The sequence below is a fragment of the Triturus cristatus genome, chromosome 3_2, assembly GCF_964204655.1.
Source record: "Triturus cristatus chromosome 3_2, aTriCri1.1, whole genome shotgun sequence".
In the NCBI taxonomy this organism is placed as follows: domain Eukaryota; kingdom Metazoa; phylum Chordata; class Amphibia; order Caudata; family Salamandridae; genus Triturus; species Triturus cristatus.
The window spans coordinates 178,190,148-178,206,400 of NC_140584.1; the positions used below are offsets into that span (position 1 = coordinate 178,190,148).

Below are 16,253 nucleotides of genomic sequence, written 5' to 3' on the forward strand. Positions count from 1 at the left end.
AAACTTGCCTGTTCAATATTTTGACCCTCAATATTATGTCACGATATTCTGGTATCATGATATTCTGCAGTCGATAATAAAGAGGAATACTGTTAACTGTATGATAGCAAATTTCATCATCTCCTTGAATATTCTGTAGCCTCCCATTTACCCTGACACTCAAATATTTACCGCATTATTCAAGATTCAATCATTCGACAAAAAAATATATATATCTAGACACCACTAACCAGGAAGATTAATCTGTTAGGTATGTTGTCCCAAGGAAAAAAGGAGACCCATGCCTCTGAATCGAAAACAGGTAATTTATTTGTAATAATGATGAATGTTGCCTTGAGTGGCAATGCAAAATGAGTACTGTGGCACATTTAAGGGATTTAGCTACATTATCGTTTTTAATGTCGGTTTGCAACTTCTTTGCTTTGGAGTCGTCCTCATTTATTGTCAATCCTGTTTTTATTTTTTCATTTCACACTGACTCTGTCTCCTTTTGTGTAACTAAGCAATCATTTTTCTGGTTCAGCACATTGAAAGAAAACATGTTTTATGGTGTTATTTTGGAAAACCTACTTATTTGAAACATAAGCCTACTGAACTCATCACTCATTTACACTGCCAGCAAAGAAATTCCTCTTTCATGCACTGTGCCTACTTAATAGATCGATCTCCGATACACTGGTTGCTTTGTCCAAGATTACACATAGTGGATGGAGCTTTTGCTTGTCTGCCCAAGTTCCATTCTACTTGTATTATACAGCAACTTAATTTTACCTGAGTTGACAGCATGCAGTGATACCTACTACTCACTAGGATAGGTAGAGTTTAACGCAATCCACTTCTTGCTCACATGAATTAAATGAATTGGGTTCAGGATGATTTATTTAAAAAAAAATGTGGCATCTTGTCTTCAATGTTTTGGTACTTCCTTGGGTAGTTCAGTTCAATGGGAAGGAACATTTCTCCCAGGGTACCCCTATTACCTTTTAATGGAGGAGGGATTGGTGGAGTGGATTTGGAAGCAAGATCTGAGGGCTCAGGGCTGGCATTTTCCCCTAATTGAAAAGGATATATTGGCTCTTCAGCTGGAACATCTGGAACCTCACTTGCTGCAGCAGCTGCAGTCTATTCTTGATGGCTGGTAAGAGTTGTTGAATGATGGTGGTGCAGCATGATTCTAAAAATTATAACTCACAACATGTTGATACACAGAAGACATGAAAGATCAAAAGTACCCATTGCACACGTTAGACACAGTGACACATGACACAGAGACAAATATAGTAGAAGCATTGTAAAAGTGTGCTTTTAAAATGTGAAGAGAAAGAAAAACAAATTTATAAGACAACAATGGTATATAGAAATGAGCTCTGATAATGGACTTCAATGCATATATTGCCAATTAACATATATTGATGAAAATTGTGATGCTAAGCGAAGTGACCTAGTGTTTCTTCATGTTCTTTGTTGAGAAATCACCAGTTAAAAAAGTTGATGCAAAAATGAGTTGCAATGAAGTACAAGTTTGAGATTTACAATATGATACTAGAAACTGTAGTTTACAAATTATTAAAAATGAATTTTCTAGGAGGAAATAAGGAAACATGCTTTTATATGAATGTTTTGGTCAATTTTGGTAGTAGGGCATTTCTAACGTTAGCCATTTCCATGTAATAATATTTGTGACAATATATATTCTTCGTTTGAATTGATTACATTTCATTATATTTGAAGTAAAGTTAGAACTCATTTTATTTAAATATGTGATAATAACTTAAATGGTATTTCAAAATGCTTTTTCTGTAATGCTGACTTTTACCCTGACTTAATAGAATAGATTGTTATTTGCTAGTAAAATGTTAATTATTGGCTCCGAACATGTTACCCTTGACATTCCTGAATTTTTCTTCTATGTTTACAATAAAATATTTCTGTGGGAATAGAGTTTCAGCTATGGCTATTAGTCACAACTTTATATTTTTCCTTTCTAACAATGTTAGGCTTGTGAGGACTCAAAATTTCTCGTTCCTCATGACTGGAATGGGGAAACCAGCTTGATGTTTAAATCATCGCAGGTGACATGATGTAAACATGGACATGTAATAGTGTTTCGAGGTGGTGTGATGCCATGCCACTGGACATTGCTAAAAACTCTATAAAGAAGCAACCCCAAAGGAGGGGCAGCGAATGCCATTGATTTTTGTTTCTTGAGAATCTGATTGATATTTTACTCTGGACCATTTGTCAATGCTTCAATTGGTAGCTGATGCACTGAGACCATCTTTGCTGAATCATTTCTTTATTTTCTCCAAATTCTTTCATATCTTTAGATCTGACATAATGGACTAGCCCCTACTGGACTTAAGTCTGAACTTTCCCCCTTCTGTAGTACCTGAGCTATTAGAAATTTGAACCATAATTTTGCCTTAAAGTGTAGTGGGACCTTGTAACTTTGCAAACCTTATCCTATTAATGATCGTTCAATAAAGATTTGCCGAAATCTTTGGTGCCTTAATGCAAGCTGCGATATTCTTGACTAAAGCCCTTAAGAAATTGCTCATTTTAATGAATTTTGATTCTTTAATACAAGAATCAAATGAATCTAAATCTTGTCTGAGACTATTATTAAGTACTGTTGGTTCTGCCATTTAAACCGTGCTGCTGTACTGATGTTTTAAATGTGTTGTAAGGAGAGTCAGCGAGCCTCATCCGAACATCAGGTTTTACTTCTTTTGTTCTGTGTTGCAATTGCAGAACGTTTGGTTTGCATAATCCTCATTTGACTTAACTTCTTCAGAAAGGTGTTCCAGTTGCCATTCTTTATTTCCACAGTATGGTCTTAAGGGTGGTGTACCTTAATTTGATTTCTACTTTGTTGGTTCGCTGTGACTTACTGTTCCTCATTCAGCAGCTAACAAGGAATTTGGTCGCCCTAAATTCCACCCCACCTATCGGCGGAGAAATATTCATCAGAGGATCATTGCCTCTGTGGTAACAGAAACGCTTCAGACTGCCCAATCATAGAGGGGCTAGTACGGTTAGAGAAGTATGGAGAGTAAGCATATAAAATAATACAATAAATTTTATTTTATGCATGCTTCACGCTACAACAATTGTTATGTTGTTTCTGGTCATGCTCTTTCCTCTTCCTTCTCCAAACGGTAGAAGACTGCTGAAAAATCTGGGATTTTCTCCTGCCCTGATGCAATACTCCTGTGGCAGGACATTTTCCTGCTATTCCCATGTCTGTCTGTGCCCTGGCTTGCCATGGAAGTGTCCTGTTGTGCTCTTAAGGAGAGAAGAAGGAAAAGCTGTGACAGGTAATCCCTACCACCAAAGGGGCAAGTGTTTTCAAAATCACATCAGTCTGCAGCTTAAGTACCCATAATCTACCCAGGATTTGGTTTCGATTTAAGTTACAGTAAGAGATGGTATCAGGGAATGTGTGATACATATTGTTAAGTGGGTTGTAGAAAAGTTTCATTTGGGGTAGGTTTAAGTTTAGAAATGATTAGGGATGGATAATAGAAGGTAAAACTGATGGTGTTATGGTGTTATAAGAAACTTATAAATAAGATACTAAAGAACGGTGGTAAGAGAGATGATACAGTCAATCAATCAAATTTTCTTTATTCGATATGTAAAAACAATATCATAAAAAGTACAATAAAGATCATGATTAAAATATCATAAAAATATCATAAAACTTTAAAAGAAAAGAATGCGGTAGACATAATTTCGATATTATAGCAGCCCTCATCAAGTTCATTTATGGAAAACAAATACATGATATACATGAAAACTTTTATCATCTAAGGCTGCATAGATAACCTTATTCTCACAATCACTTTCAAATAAAAAGAAACCACAGCGATGGCTGATGGGTTATCCAGTGTTTTCAATTTATGATAAGCTGTCCTACAGGAACGTAATCCCCATGATTTAAGCAGTGGACTCAAGTAAGTGACCCTTGGCAGTTGGTAAAACCTACAAAATAAAATGCAGTGAATTTTGGATTGTGATGACAGGCCATCGCATGGATATTTCTCCAAATTTCTGGACCAACAATTCTGGTTGGGAAATGTTAACAGTCTGAAAAAGGTATCGGTACGGAAACGAGTCACAAGCATACGGATGAAAGGGGATGGGATTAAAGATAAATATTGCTGCATCCCTTCAATAATGGTAGAATGTTGATACTCCACAACCGTACACTTAGATTTTCAAAGGACCAGCGTCGATTAGACAGATGGGTGGCGACTAATCGTTTTAATGTGACTCTAGGTATTTTATTCAGAGTGGGGGGTCAGTAAAAAATTCTGGATGCCCTATATCAAGTGACAGGTTTCTTATATAGTTCAACCATTTGAAGTGTGTTTCATGGGTAGTCCAGACTTTGTGCCATAAAATAATAGGAGAGGATTTTATAATGTCCATGATGTACGTCAGGCCAAGTTCATTATGCATTGCATATGTTGAAGTGCCGCAAGGAGTAGCCAAAAGATAGCGCAGAAATGAATTCTCTGAGCGCTGGATGTGATCAGCCTGCTCGATTCCCCAGATCCCAGATCCATATGTGCCAGTCGAAACACACTTGGCCCCATAGATCTGTAATAGGGGGTTGATCGGGCGTCCCCCTAGTTTTTTCGAGAAGTTGGTCAATGCGCCTAAGGCTTTGGAGAATGCAGCTCCTCTGGCTTGGGCGGCAGCCCGCCAGGTGCCCTTCTTATCAAAAGTAATGCCCAGGTAAGGGAACCTGTCAACGCTTTACAACTTGCTGCCATTTATGAAAATGGAACATTGTTTCTTTCCAATTCCTAGGCCACAAGACATGGTAAATGTTTTAGAGGCGTTGATTTTTAAACCTCTCTGTGACATAAAGTCAGTGAATTCTTTTACTGCCCTTTGAAGCCCCATGCGGGTCTGTGACATTATTGCTGCGTCGTCCGCGTAAAGAAGTATAGGTATAGGTTTCCCATTTATGGTAGGGTAATCGTAATAGTTTCTGTTAAGGTAATGGCCGACAGAATTTATATAAAGGGTAAAGAGCAGAGGGGCTAGAATGCATCCCTGCCTTACACCTCTCTTAATATAAAACCTGTCGGAACACTCTCCCCGTCTACCATATCTGACACGTGCTGATGCTCCCCTGTAGAGCTCTTTGATAAATGCAAGAATGGGGGGCTCTATGCAAATCTCAGCAAGGGATTCCCAAAGAAGCTCGTGATCGACGCAGTCAAATGCGGAGCTAAGGTCTACAAAAGTCACAAAAAGTTTCCCCTTTTTTGCCTGGGTGTACTTGGCAATTATAAGGGTCTGATTCAAGCCTTGCTCGATGGTACCTCTACCCTGTCTGAAGCCATATTGTAAATTGGAAATTATGTCTTGCTCGCCCAGCCAGTCATGGATTCTGGTTAAGATAATTCGCCCTGCGACTTTCATTAAAGAATCAAGCAGTGAAATAGGGCGATAATTAGAAGGATTATTCCTATCGCCTTTCTTGAAAATCGGCACTACAACCGCCTCAGGCTATGTATCAATAAAACCTATAGTATTCAAAGAATTTAGGACATTAGTGAGCAAGGGAGCCCACAAGTCCAACTGTGATTTAAAAACATCAATTGGTACACAGTCAGGACCAGGAGCCTTCCCAGAAGGGCTTTCTGTCAGTGCCACAAGTACCTCGACACAATCGAAAGTAAGATCCAAAGGAAAAAGACTAGAAACGTTCAGCTCTTTGTGAGAGTTAGAATAAGTATCCAAAGTGCCCACGTGCGCTCTGGGATCTGATAAATCGTATAAGGTGCCAAAATGGTTAACCCAGGTTTCAGCGGTTATAGCCATATCGATTATTGTTGACTGGGTACACTGGAAAAAAGGTGAATTTACTGCTTTCCAGAAGGCAGTATTGTCCCTATTGCTCGAAGCTTCCTGTAAAGTTAACCAGGCCTCTGCTTTCAGCTGATTTTTTCTGGTCTGGCGGGCTGCACGATAATTTTGTCTGGCCTGCCGTATTTCTGATTGATTTCTTGGGTTAGTTTTTAAAGTAATTTTTAAATGTTTCAGGGCTTTTGAGCAGGTCCTATTAAACCAGCCTGAGCTACCTTGTGAGATTTTCCTTGGAGCTCGTGAAAGTAATTTTTTAATCTCCGATGAAATGACGGAGAAAGAGTGTCTAATTGCCTGGGGGCTTTCTATAGTGGACAGACATATCTGTATGTGCTCAAATGTATTATTAACCAAAGAGTTGAGGAAAACAGGGGGGACTACTTTATCCCATTTTAAGTAGAGCCCCGTGGTAGTTCCCAGGTTAAGTGGCGGGGTATGGGACGGGTTCACCCTTACGTCAACATTAATAGGTGAGGTTAAATTTAAAGTCGCCGCTATTGGGTAGTGATCGCTAATAACACAATCAAGGGTCTCCCAGTTTAATATGATCTCTGAGTACCTGGAGGATAGCAAGGTATAATCAATTATAGAGTGGCAACCTCTCCCATTATAGGTTGGTTTGAAGCACTTTGGTGGAGAACACAACTCATTCATATAAGATAAGTTGAAGTGGGATGTTAGGCCATTTAAAAGGTCTCCTAGTTTAGTGTGCGAGAAATGGGGAGAGGTATCACTACTACTAGAATCCAAGCCACAGGTACCTCTATTACTCAATGAACATAATGAGCAATTGAAGTCCCCCATCCAAATAAGCAGCATATCAGTTTTAAGGTGGGTCTCGATTTTTATTAAGTCGGCCTTTAAGCCGTTAAGGACCAGTTAATAACGAGAGCTGGAGATGTTATTATAGAAATTAACCAGGGTAATGTTTTTAAAGCGGTCACCTATTAAGGAAATAATCTGGTAATTTTCAGTCCCCATAAAATTTGTGGGTAGTAAACCAAATTCTACAGATATATATGTCACAAGGCCGCCCTTATTTCTGCCATGTAAACTAGGAAGGGCTGGGGTATGTAAGGTCTTATATCCCAAGAGATGGAGTTCATTGGTATTCCAAGTTTCCTGTAAACAAATAATACTATGGGTGGAAACAATTTGAACCCATAGGGGGTTTGTCAATTTGTCAAGGAGACCTGCCACGTTCCAAGACAATAGACCGTCTCCCGATGGAGTATTTTTATTGTCAGTGTTACCATTCGTGGCGTCCTTCGGGAACTCAATAGTTTCCTGTAACAGACAAGGAGTTAATGGACGTGAAGTGTCACTCATCAGATGGTGGATCGGAAAAGAGTTAGATGTTGAACTGTCAGTTAATGAGTTATGCTCAAAGTTTAAAGAGTGGAAATCAGTGATATTAATTGACTTTGTCTCGAGTTTACCAGGGTTCATAGAATTGATCTTATGGTTAAAAGGGTTAGAATCTGAGGTGGTTTGGAAAGGACTCACTATGACAGCATTGCCAATCTCACACTCAGGATTTAAGGGTCAATCTAGATCGTCCAGACTAGAGAGGATAGCATATCTATTTGAGATTGGAAGGGGAAAATGGTGAGCTTCTGTATTAACCGCAGGTAATAGATGTAATTTCGGTGGAGTTAACAAGAGAGAACGGGGGTAAAAATAGCTTAGGCCGTGTGTCGTAATGCCTACACCACTGTTCAGGGTATACCAATCTGCAATATGATGCAATACCCTGCGATCTCTGAAGTTTACAATAATCACGTCTCCCTGGATATCCTTTGGTCTCAGGCCCACCCATCCTAGTCTTCTCACATGTAGTATTTTGCCATTTATATCGTTAGGAAGTGGCCTATTTTTACTCAACCAGTGTACTACCTTGTTTTTAAGTTCTGTATATCTCTCTACTTTATCCATAGCCAGTTCCGGGACACCTGTGAGTATCACCACATATGGATCTGCTGCTGGAGGCAGATCGATATGGTGAGTCATTCCCTCCCTGCTATTCGGGGGTTGCTGCGTAATGACATTATCACAATAAGGCTCAACGGATTTATGTGTTTGAGTAGGTCTACTGTATTTTTCGCCGGGAGCACTGTCTTCCAGTATAGGTGTAGCAGCGGGTATGTTCGCCTTTCTGGTCGATAGAATTGGCTGACTAACTCTTTGATCAAGTGGAGGAGGCCCAGTGTTGGGAGAAAGAATAGGAATATTTAATAAACAGGTGTTCAAATCCCTGTTAGATACAGTAAGTAAGGCAATTGAAGATTCCAAGGACGATAGCTGTACTGCAATATTTTTAATCCTCTCCACCAAGGGAAGAAGTAATGATTTTACTAGGTGCTCTATGTCATGTAATAAATTAAGAGGATGAGACATAGGTATCTGAGTGCAGTCTTGCGAGGATTCTACAGGTATTGGAATCAGCTGGGTTTGAAGGGTGGGTTTGGGAAGCTCAGGGTGAAAATTTTTCCTCCCCTTTTTTTTTTGAGATATTTTCTTTACTGAAGATTTAGGGACAATGGGTTTACTTCTAGCAGCCTTTTTCTTATTCTTTCTAGTAGTTTTTATTGGAGTCAGGTCCTCGGTTGAAATATTCGTTATAAGTTGTATATTTGAAGTTTGCGTAATAATGGCCTTAGGTGCAACCAATGTGTCTGTTACATCATGTAACTGCAAAGTAGGCTCCACGTCAAATGCAGGGTCCGTGCCAATATTAGGAATCGTCGGTGAAAGTGCGTTCTGAATATGGCCTAGGGACGAGCGTTTGTAATACAAAGGGTCCAGAGACAGGCGGCGCTCTGTTATGGCTATCTCCTGCTCTAGAACAGTGGCAGCCCTGGTAATAAAATGATCTAATGTCCCCCTGACTGAGCCCCCCACTAAAGATTTCCTAGTTTTGCTAGAACAGGTAGTTATGGTGTGGCAATAAAGGTGGAGCAATATCAGCCTGCAAAAGAATACAGTGCGAGCAATAAATCAACAATCAACTGGTGCAACACAGAATAGGCTTACTAAGTTCTCGACAGCCAACAATCAAGGGGGGGTGGCCCAGCCCAGCCTCTGTCGGCCTTGGACGGCCGTAGACGGCCCGCCCTTTGCCCGGGCTTCGGCTGGCACGTCCCGCGCGCGTCCCGCAACGCGGAGGAAGCTTGTTGTCTTTTAGCGCCTCCGGCGCGGAAGTCTGATCGGTTGGGGGAGGGCTCCACAGCCAGGGATTGTGGGGATGGTAGTCCGCAGGCTCCACTCGCCGCGCACTGCTGACTCGGACTGCGGCAGCGTCAGTGGAGTCAGGCAAGGCAGGCCCTGGGCACCCGCCAGTCCCGCAGCTCTCAAGAGCTCAACTCAGGTAATTTGCAACAAAGATTTGTGGAACAAGGCTCCCGCTCCACCGAGGGAGCTCGTTGTCTTTTAGCGCCTCCGGCGCGGAAGTCTGATTGGTTGGGGGCGGGCTCCACAGCCAGGGATTGTGGAGATGGTAGTCCGCAGGCTCCACTCGCCGCGCACTGCTGACTCGGACCGCGGCAGCGTCAGTGGAGTCAGGCAAGGCAGGCCCTGGGCACCCGCCAGTCCCGCAGTTCTCAAGAGCTCAACTCAGGTAATTTGCAACAAAGATTTGTGGAACAAGGCTCCCCCTCCACCGAGGGAGCTCGTTGTCTTTTAGCACCTCCGGCGCGGAAGTCTGATCGGTTGGGGGTGGGCTCCACAGCCAGGGATTGTGGGGATGGTAGTCCGCAGGCTCCACTCGCCGCGCACTGCTGACTCGGACCGCGGCAGCGTCAGTGGAGTCAGGCAAGGCAGGCCTTGGGCACCCGTCAGTCCCGCAGTTCTCAAGAGCTCAACTCAGGTAATTTGCAACAAAGATTTGTGGAACAAGGCTCCCCAAGATACAGTCAATAATTCTACCACCTACATACTGGCTGACACACAACAATGTGTAGGAGGGAAAAGGTTTTAGAATGAGCTTAGAACTAAAGAGGAAATCTTTTGTCGAATTACAAAATGTCAATAGTTGTTGTTACATTCTACTTTGTTTACGTTCTTGTTGTTTTCCTGACTGGAACATGGAACGCTGTACCTGCGTTGTACAACTGGGATTCCATGTTCCAGGCGGGCAGTTGCAGTTGGATTTCCTGGTATTAAGACGTGCTGTGTCTCTCTATATATATATACCAAATAAATATTTTGGATTTACCTGTTACTGGACCTCATCATTTCAACAATGTGAAAGGTGTAAATGTGCTAGAGTTGCTAGGCTTTCTTCTAGGCTTCAAGAATATATCTCCATATATATATATGTACCAAATAAATATTTTGGATTTACCTGTTACTGGAACTCATCATTTCAACAATTTGGCGACGAGGGTGGGATGTGTTACATTCTACTTTGTTTACGTTCTTGTTGTTTTCCTGACTGGAACATGGAACGCTGTACCTACGTCGTACAACTGGGATTCCATGTTCCAGGCGGTCAGTTGCAGTTGGATTTCCTGGTATAACGACGTGCTGTGTCTCTCTATATATATATACCAAATAAATATTTTGGATTTACCTGTTACTGGACCTTGTCAATTAATAATTAAAAAAATAATTATGTAAGTGATAAAAAAGTATTTCACTTTTTTAGCTTGGCATTTTCAGATTTTTGTCAAACAATACGTTAGCCCCAACTTTGATTTATAATTTTATATTTTGCAAATATTTTCTACCCTATTTTGTTTTTTAGATACAATCAATCACCTTATCACTACTGTCACTGAAACATGCATGTAATAAAAGGGAAATAAGCCTCCTATTTGTTCTGGCTTTCACTTTAGTTTTCTACGTTCAAAATGACTGTTCTCCCATCTTTTATAGTACTTGACAGCAATTAATTTGTTAAGTGTGTGTTATTGTTAGAGAATAGGTTATCGTTGAGGGGTAAGAAATGTTTCAAACAGCAACCACAATCCTTGCCAGAGACAACCTTAAAAGTCTATAAATTAACCAGGGCTTAACTCTCTGGTACCTTGGCACAAAAGCAGTTATGCTTAACTTATAGGCACAGTGTTAAGTATTGATGCAGCACAGAAACAGTAGATAACTGAAAAAACAACACAAGAAACATACCACACCAATATAAAACATAGCGACAACTGTTAATAAAAAAGATAACACCAAAATTAATTTAATCCAATCAGAACCACTGGAGTTATGTAATTTCAAAGCCTTAAGTAAAAAATACTGCCAAAAAGCACAAAGCACCAACTGTAGTTATATGGTCATGCCAGACCAGGACAAACTCACATGTTCAGCCTGGCTGCAATGGAGCATGGGCTTGGTACTAGATTGAGTTTGGCCCACTGGAAAGTATACCTGGTTGTACTTGGGCTAAAGTGTGATGTCCTGCATCACACTGCATCAAGTTACGTCACGCTCCATCAGTTCTGATGAGGCTTTCGATCAGGTTCTGCTTTAAATTGCATCATGTTGCATTGGATTCAATGAGGCCACCAATCAGGAGCTGTGAGGTGCTGCAATGCAATGTCCTGCATTGAGTGGGGTTGCATTGCATGGGCTTTGAGGGAATTCTCAGTTGTTCAAGGAAGATGCCAGTCAAGGGTCCAGGAACCAGGGGTCACCTCTTGGGGAACAGGACTCATGCATCAGAGGCCAGCAGCAGGGCACAGGCAGTCCCAGTTTGGTTGTGTCAGCTAGGCATATGTGGAACATGTCTCTGGGGCTTGTTATGTACCTGTAGCTTACACAGGAAACCAGCCAACTAGCCCTTGGAGTCACTCTGGGAGTCCTGGGTTCAAGCAGCAAGGAGCAGTAGGGCTGTCCTCTGGGGGAATAAGGCAAGCTCACACAGCAGGAAAGTCCTCTGGTTTCAACAGGACAGTCCTTTGGAGAACAAGGCATTACTCAAGGAGCAGGGCATGCTTCTGGAGGTCCAAGAAATCTTTCTGAAGCCCTCCACAGTTCCAGACGTTTGCTGAAGAGGTGTTCTGAGGGTTTAATATTTATACCTAGTGACAGCTTTTGAAGTGGGGAGACATCCTGGCTTCCCCCACAACTGGTTCTGGAATTTTCTTCCATTCCCCTGCCACGGCTCCAAAAAGTCTGGGGGGACAAAAGACTAGTGTCAGGTTCCTTTGTGTATGTATGTAAAAGAAACTTGTGGCAGGGTTGTTGAATGAGTAAACCATGTGTATCCACTTATCAGTACTCTTAGGTGCTCCAAGGATGAGAAGCAGGCACAGTCACTTCCAATAATGAAGACAAACCGTCTCCAAATTAACAATCATGTAAACATATGATCATGTAACAAAAGTCCAGGCTTTTTCACCATGGGTGATTCACAAACCCATGTCAATATGCAAAGTACACAAAACAATCCATGTCTAGTTAAAAGTCAACCATACATTTAGAACTAGTGTCCCTGGTTAGACAGAAGCCAGAAGCAAAGTGTAAGAGCTTTTTTTACATACATGTGATAGTGATAACAGGTAAAAACCAAAGCAAAGACCTTACCTCATGCAAAAAGTTTCATTTTAATTAGTCATGCTTGCAGTTACCGAACCTCACCATAGTGCCACCAAACACCCGCAGTGTTACATTGCTGCCCTTTAACACCTTTAATAAATCTTTCAATTCAAGTTTGTGGTCACCTATATAGAATCCCAGAGCAAACTAATCTTCCCTATCCTTAAGTGCCTAAAGTGAGCATCAGTCTATATGCAAACCATATCCCTCGTTTAAAGTGTAAACTTTATATATTCCAAACACAAAATCACTTATTCCGCCCTCAGTGTTTTCTGCCCATGGACTCAGGGAATCAGAAATTCATATTAGGTGCGCACCTATATATTTTTCATCCAATTCCCACACGTTACCACACTACAATACGGCACCCAATATATGTGTTTTTGTGTATCCAATGATGTATCCTCAAAATGCACCCACTCAGGGGCAATCTACACACTCCAAAAAATACATAACCAAACAATCCTAAATAGTTGGTCCCGCAGCACCTTACCTGTAGTGAAACCTCAAAAGTAGGAGTGTACTCCTCGGCATGCATCTTCAGGCGTGTTACTCTCGCGCCATCTTGTTAAAGGTATTTATACCTCTCTCTGTGACAAAGAAGTTGATAACGGACTGCACAATTGAATATAGAATACAATCTCCCCCAGTGTGTCACATACTCATGTTCTACTAAATATTCCTCTTAGCCATATGTATACTCAAAATGTAGCATCCAGGGGAATCATTTATTTTATTCAAATGCATATCAAAAGTGAATTTACCAACATGGCGGCTGGTATGTAGCACACAAAACACACCTCATGCCACATATTTCCTAAATGTTGTGACTAATCCGATCAAATTTAAATTAAGCAAATATTTTGTTATATAAGTACTCCAAAAATAGTGATAGCACCGCAACGCGCTTTATCATGTTCCATATTACAACTTCCGTCTGAGGATCACATTGCCAGCATTGCGGCTATCTTGAATATACCATATTTACATTGTGTCTCAATAATAATGCCCTGTTTAATCATCTAGTAGCATAAAAATACACATCTCACATAACTGTTAGTGTTCAAAAGCCACTATTCCATATGTTTCATTCATTGTAAACAATACAGCTACTACAAGTTCATCAACTGCTGACAAGTACATTTTCTAGGTAAAGTCTCTCTTGCATCCTAATAATACCAGTTAAACCTGTGGTGTAGCATTTATTTCTAACAATATAGTTACTACGAGTTTATCAACTGCTGGCAAGTTTATTTTCAAGGAAAAGTCACTTTTCAATCCAAATAATTCTACAAAATCTATAGTATAGGGTTCAATTTCTAACATTTAGCCTCAGTTAGTAGGTTACTCCATCGAAACGACGGTCAGAAACAAAGCAACCAGTATGCTTAGGCAATATGATTGTATGCAAATAAGTAGCAATCCTGGTCAACAGAACCAAATGTTGGAAATTAAGACACTATTTCAGGCATATCCGCCACATGAGGTAACTGCAATTCACGTAAACCTCCCAAATAATCCAGATCAATCCAGACATGATTAAGATGCAGGAACCACCTATTCTTAACCGTCATATTCTGTTCATCTCTTAATTCATCTCACAACCTCTCTCCATAATAGTTCCTATTTTGTATCCATAAGACAAGGAAGAGAAGGAAAAGGATAAGGATAAGAGGTGCAGGGAAAATTTGAGGAAAAATCCAATTCTATCCACCTTCTCCTTGAGTTCAGTTAAACACATGCATTCTAGGTTCCCAGAAAATATTACATTCCGTGGTCTATGTTCAGACCCTTTTCCAGGGCACATAGTTCCATGATTCAAAGAGTTTCACACTGGCGTAACCTCAATTCACAATTGCCCCCTCTGATGTCACTTGGCACAGATTCAACACCATGAAACCTAAATCTCAAATGTGTATCTTGAGCATCACAATCTTTAGCATGTATTGCAATTAGGTACCTGTTTCCTGAAGTGCTCAGATACGTATTCTCTCAATGGTCTAGTTGTACTCCCATTAAACATTCATTCACATTTATAGACGAGTACATAGACAACAAATTTAGTGTTACAGTCAATATGTGCACCAATCACATACTCATGTGAGCTGGTATAATTGAACCTCATAATTACACTTACTGCCAGTCTACATATACTGCAGTGTCCACATTTGTATGAGCCTGTTGCTTTCTTGTGTAACTAGGTTTCATGTATTTGTTGTGTAGATTAGCTTGGGCTGACTATGTTGTGCAGTGTCCTACCTTTACAATACGTAATATTGAGGTGGTCTGTCACAAAAGTGTTGTATCATAGGAAGGAGTTCCAGTAGGCGTGGTAGGTTACAGATGATATAAGTTTATTGTTCTTAGATGTTAAGTAAGTTTTCCAGTAAAGATGTAGAAAATACCCTACCAGGAGCAGCCTCTCTGCTGCTCAGTCCAAGATCCAACTGACATTCCACATCACAGCAATCCTAATTTTCCAGTGACATCACTATACACACCAACATTCTACTATCACTGCCTGAGCAGCATAGGCAGAGAAACAGGGAAGATGTAAGATAAAAACCTTAGATATAACACACCTTCCCCCTCTATAAAATGCACAAAGCAGAAGCGAAAATAAGTAGAAACATCACAGTAATACCAAAGAAACTTGCAAGAAGAAGAAGAATAGTAATAGCACAGTAATTATGCCAAAACATGCTAAAATACAAAAAATGTAAACAGCATTGCAATAAGTAAAACACGAAAGTAGAGTAGAAGATAGCGTATACTAGAAAACACACACATCTCCTTCCTTAGCAGAGCAAAAACTGAAATAAATTTCAAATGGAAGGAAACTGTCCAAAAACGCAAGGCAAAAGGAGAAAGAGACATACATAAATAAGAAAGAAGTATACCACGAAAACAAACAAAGAAAGAGTGAAAAAAGTTACCTCCACAACCACACCAGCTGGCCCGACTGGCGAAGAAAATGGGTAACACGGAACACAGCAAACAGTAGGAGAAAGGACAAAGACTACAACCAACCAAAAGTAAGCAACAGGTGACTAGCACCCAACAGAAAGCAAGCAAGGGGTGAATTACACCCAACAGGATGAGAATACACCAAACCAGAAAGCAAGCACAGGGTGAAATACCCCCAACCAGAAAGTAAGCACGGGGTGACTAACACCCAAAAAGCAAGCAATCATAATTAAGCAACGGGTGATTTACACCCAAAAAGAAATCCAGCAGAGGGTGGCTTACACCAAACCTGAATCAAAAAACAGGTGACTTACACCCAACAGAAAGCAAGCAATGGGTAGAAACACCCAACAAGAAAGCAAAACATCCAAGATTGAAGTAAGTCTTTACGTGTAGTTTGGAACCAACCCATCGCCAATTTATGTTGTATCGTAGGAAGGAGTTCCAGTAGACGTGGTTCAGTTACAGATGATTTAAGTTTATTGTTCTTAGATGTTAAGTAGGTTTTCCAGCAAATATGTAGAAAAGGACCCACCAGGAGCAGCCTCTCTGCCCAAGATCCAACTGCCACTCCACCTCACAGCAATCCTAACATTCCAGTGACATCACCATCCACGCCACTATTCTACTCTCACTGGCTGAGCAGCAGAGGCAGAGAAACAGGTAAGATGGAAGGTAAAAATCTTAGATATAACAAAAGGGCTGTAGAGACTTGTCAGTTTTAAGTAAACACCAATGTCTCCTCAAAATATTGTATATTTTATGTGAATATTGTTAGTAATCAATCTTACAGGCATTCTCTTATCCTTGTTTCTGTTCTTAACATTTTTCAGTGTCTCAGCAAGGTTTAATCTCTG

The 16,253-nt window shown here is 40.6% G+C and overlaps 1 long non-coding RNA gene across 1 annotated transcript in view; it reads left to right on the forward strand.

Moving 5' to 3' along the window:
• The first annotated feature begins 3,168 nt into the window (after window positions 1–3,168).
• LOC146856975 (uncharacterized) overlaps window positions 3,169–16,253 on the forward strand; it is a 92,356-nt gene continuing 79,271 nt past the window's right edge. Inside the window, exons 1-2 of the long non-coding RNA XR_014979838.1 lie at window positions 3,169–3,317; window positions 7,824–7,887. This is a non-coding gene — a long non-coding RNA (uncharacterized LOC146856975). The remainder of the gene's footprint in view (window positions 3,318–7,823; window positions 7,888–16,253) is intronic.